Below are 5,234 nucleotides of genomic sequence, written 5' to 3'. Positions count from 1 at the left end.
ACACACACACAGACACACACACACACACAGACAGAGACACACACACACACACACAGAGACACAGACACACACGCACAGACACACACACACACACACACAGAGAACCACACACACACACACAGAGCACACACACACACAGACAGAGACACACACACACACAGACAGAGAACACACACACAGACACAACACCAGAGACACACACACAGAGACACACACACAGAGACACACACACACACACAGACACACACACACACACACACACACACACACACACACAGACACACACACACTGCATAACATCCTCCATATTTTACATTTATGCAGACTATTACCAACACAATCATCTCCCAAATCACTCACCACACCCCCCTCCTTATGGAGCCAAACTCTGCAGTGAGTTGGGGTCCTCGGAGATCCAGGGAAGCCAATTAGCACCGCGGGACTCGGTAGGAGAAATATGGTGTAAGCGCTGTTATAAATCAGAGATAACATCTCTAACAAGGAGCCAGAGAAACACAGCAACAGCTGCTCCACACTCATCACACAGCAACCAATCAACGAAAGCTGTTGGGGAGATGTTTGAATGTCTTCCTGTTTTGGATAAACACTGGATAACTAGTTCCTCTGGCAACCAGTGGCGCTTTCTCTAGGAGGCCAAAGGAAGCCTGGCCTCCCCATGAAAATATAAAACATAATTTTAAAAATTGTATTTGTAAATAAAATTAAAAAAAATTAATTTTACGATAAATGTTATAATTTAAAAATATATATTTGTATATTATTATTATATTATATATTTGTAAATTTAAATATATTTGTAAATAAAAATTTTAAAAAATAATTTTACGATAAATGTTAGAATTTAAAATATATATTTGTATATTATTATTATATTATATATTTGTAAATTTAAAATATATTTGTAAATAAAATTTAAAAAATAAATTTTACGATAAATGTTATAATTTAAAATATATTTATTATTATATATTATATATTTGTAAATTTAAAATATATTTGTAAATAAAATTAAAAATTAATTTTATGATAAATGTTATAATTAAAAATATATATTGTATATTAATATTATATTATATATTTGTAAATTTAAAAATATATTTGTAAATAAAATTTAAAAAAAAATTAATTTTACGATAAATGTTATAATTTAAAATATATATTTGTATATTATTATTATATTATATATTTGTAAATTTAAAATATATTTGTAAATAAAATTTTAGAAATTAATTTTACGATAAATGTTAAAATTTAAAATATATATTTGCATATTATTATATATTATATATTTGTAAATTTAAAAATATATTTTAAATAAAATTTTAAAAACTAATTTTACGATAAATGTTATAATTTAAAATATATTTGCGTATTATTATATATTATATATTATATATTTGTAAATTTAAAATATATTTGTAAATAAAATTTTAAAAATTAATTTTACGATAAATGTTATAATTTAAAATATATATTTGTATATTATTATTATTATTATATTATATATTTGTAAATTTTAAATATATTTGTAAATAAAATTTTAAAAAATTTATTTTACGATAAATGTTATAATTTAAAATATATATTTGTATATTATTATTATATTATATATTTGTAAATTTAAAATATATTTGTAAATAAAATTTTAAAAATTAATTTTACGATAAATGTTATAATTTAAAATATATTTGCGTATTATTATATATTAGTATATTTAAAATATATTTGTAAATAAAATTTAAAAAAATAAATTTTCTGATAAATGTTACAATTTTAAATATATATTTGTATATTATTATATATTATATATTTGTAAATTTAAAATATATTTGTATATTATATATTTGTAAAATTTAAAATATATTTGTATATTATATATTATATATTTGTAAATTTAAAATATATTTGTATATTTTAAATTATGTTTTATATTTTTAACCGTATAGGAATTATAAATATTCCATTATCATTTTCTTCTATAGCTGGTAGAGCGAAACAGCGCTGTCTAGTGGCCAGTAAAACGCTACGAATGCTCAAAAAGGAGGCCAGCTTTTCCTGGCTTCCCTTAGACAAAAAAAAAAGTATATTTTCAGCCAATCAGATTGAGGCTAGGTTTGACCGAGCTCAACATTGAATGGTCAATTCATCATAGACGTACAGCACAGCCCGATCCGGCAGGGGGAGAGTTCCAAGCCCGAACAGGCTACCTCTCCTTATGACCTGTCTCTCTTACTGTACGTACACACCGCCGCCGACTTGAGCTGCAAAGACGCTCTGTGACAAAAACGGAAAAAGTGACAAAAACGTCAGAAAAAGTGACAAAAACGTCAGAAAAAGTGACAAAAACGTCGGAAAAAGTGACAAAAACTTCAGAAAAAGTGACAAAAATGTCAGAAAAAGTGATAAAAACGTCAGAAAAAGTGACAAAAATGTCAGAAAAAGTGACAAAAATGTCAGAAAAAGTGACAAAAACGTCAGAAAAAGTGACAAAAACGTCAGAAAAAGTGACAAAAACGTCGGAAAAAGTGACAAAAACTTCAGAAAAAGTGATAAAAACGTCAGAAAAAGTGAGTATTTTGACTTATCATTGTTATTAATACATCTTTGTGTTTACCTTTCAATTGGACCAAGCCTCTCCTTCTGCAGAGCTTCTGAAACACGAGCTTACTCTACGCTACTACGCAGCGGTGCCAGCCAGCGTCAGCTGAGCCAACAGTCAGTTAACAGCAAGTTTACTCAATGGATGGCCATCTGGAGTTTCTTGTTAACAACGACTTCACTATAACTTGCTTTAGAGCTACAAAAAACGTCAAAAAGTGACAAAAACGTCAGAAAAAGTGACAAAAACGTCGGAAAAAGTGACAAAAATGTCAGAAAAAGTGACAAAAACGTCAGAAAAAGTGACAAAAACTTCAGAAAAAGTGACAAAAACTTCAGAAAAAGTGACAAAAATGTCGGAAAAAGTGACAAAAACGTCAAGAAAAAGTGAAACAAAATGTCGGAAAGTGACAAAAAAGTCAAAAAAAGTGACAAAAACGTCAAAAAGTGATAAAAACGTCAGAAAAAGTGATAAAAACGTCAGAAAAAGTGACAAAAATGTCAGAAAAAGTGACAAAAATGTCAGAAAAGTGACAAAAACGTCAGAAAAAGTGACAAAAACGTCAGAAAAAAGTGACAAAACCGTCGGAAAAAGTGACAAAAGCGAAAACTTCAGAAAAAGTGACAAAAATGTCAGAAAAAAGTGATAAAAAACGTCAGAAAAAGGTGACAAAATGTCAGAAAAAAGTGACAAAATGTCAGAAAAGGAAAAAGTGACAAAAACGTCAGAAAAGTGACAAAAACGTCAGAAAAAGGAAGTGACAAAACGTCAGAAAAGGGACAAACGCAAAAAGTGATAAAAACGTCAGAAAAAGTGAGTGACAAAATGCCAGAAAAAGTGACAAAATGTCAGAAAAAGTGACAAAAACGTCAGAAAAAGTGAGTATTTTGACTTATCATTGTTATTAACAGCAAGTTTACTCAATGGATGGCCATCTGGAGTTTCTTGTTAACAACGACTTCACTATAACTTGCTTTAGAGCTACCAAAAAACGCAAAAAGTGACAAAAACGTCGGAAAAGTGAACAAAACGTCGGAAAAGTGACCAAAAACGCCAAAAGTGCGCAAAAACGCCGTAAAAAGTGATAAAAACGTCCAGAAAAGTGGACAAAATTGTCAGAAAAAGTGACAAAATGTCAGAAAAAGTGACAAAAACGCCAGTAAAAGTGACAAAAACGTCAGAAAAAGTGAGACAAAACGTCGGAAAAGTGACAAAAACTTCAGAAAAAGTGACAAAAATGTCAGAAAAGTGATAAAAAGGTCAGAAAAATAGACAAAATGTCAGAAAAAGTGACAAAATGTCAGCAAAAGTGACAAAACGTCAAAAAAAGGTGAGTATTTTGACTTATCATTGTTATTAATACATCTTTGTGTTTACCTTCAATTGACCAAGCCTCCTTCTGCAGAGCTTCTGAAACACGAAGCTTACCTCTACGCTTACTTCAGCGTGCGCCAGCCAGCGTCAGCTGAGCCAACAGTCAGTTAACAGCAAGTTTACTCAATGGATGGCCATCTGGAGTTTCTTGTTAACAACGACTTCACTATAACTTGCTTTAGAGCTACAAAAAACGTCAAAAAGTGACAAAAACGTCGGAAAAAGTGACAAAAACGTCGGAAAAAGTGACAAAAACGTCAAAAAGTGACAAAATGTCGGAAAAAGTGACAAAAACGTCGGAAAAAGTGACAAAATTTTTGGAAAAAGTGTCAAAAACGTCAGTTGAAGTGACAAAAACGTCAGAAAAAGTGACAAAAATGTCGGAAAAAGTGACAAAAATGTTGGAAATAGTGACAAAAACTTCAGAAAAAGTGACAAAAATGTCAGAAAAAGTGACAAAAACATCAGAAAAAGTGACAAAAACGTCAGAAAAAGTGACAAAAACGTCAGAAAAAGTGACAAAAACGTCAGAAAAAGTGACAAAAACTTCAGAAAAAGTGACAAAAACAGACAGACAGACACTCACACTTTGTGCAGTTCTGTTAGAAAACGAGAGCCTGGCTTGTTTAGTTTTCCTCTCAGTCGACTGTAAACCACCTTTATTTTGTCTTATTATCTCAGACAGCGCTGTCCAGAGCGAGAAGTCTCAACGCCCTCGCCGAGACTTCGGGACAAATCGCGCCGATGCTTCTGCTGACGGGCCACGCGCCCGCTGCCACAAATGTCACCATCGCTGCAAAATGGCTTTTTTTGAGGCCTTCAAAACTGTAATGTGGACGAAAACCCAACAAGGACAGAAAAACTGGGACATGAGAACAGCTGCTGTCGGGAATAAGAGACTTATCCTCGCTGAGGAGACACCACAGTCTCAAATAATGCTGACACACACTTCAAAAAATATGTCAACCACTCACTTGAGCCAGCGTGTAACATTGGCTCACTGTATTCAGCATTTTTCCTGCAAAATTCTATGAATAAATACCTTATTTTAGGAGCAAAATACACACATATAGGTCATCTTTGTCTCCGACTAACCTCCAGTTTTCAGAGCCAATCGTTTAGAGGAAATCAACATGAGTTTCCAAAGTGCGCCTACTGCTACGATAACAAGTATTTTCATAAACTGACATTTCAACCTCTCCGTTTTCTAAAATAACATCGTGCACGGCTGTCAGTTTTC

The sequence above is a fragment of the Perca fluviatilis genome, chromosome 24 (genome assembly GCF_010015445.1).
Source record: "Perca fluviatilis chromosome 24, GENO_Pfluv_1.0, whole genome shotgun sequence".
Lineage (NCBI taxonomy): Eukaryota > Metazoa > Chordata > Actinopteri > Perciformes > Percidae > Perca > Perca fluviatilis.
Note: the sequence above shows the minus strand (reverse complement) of the source record.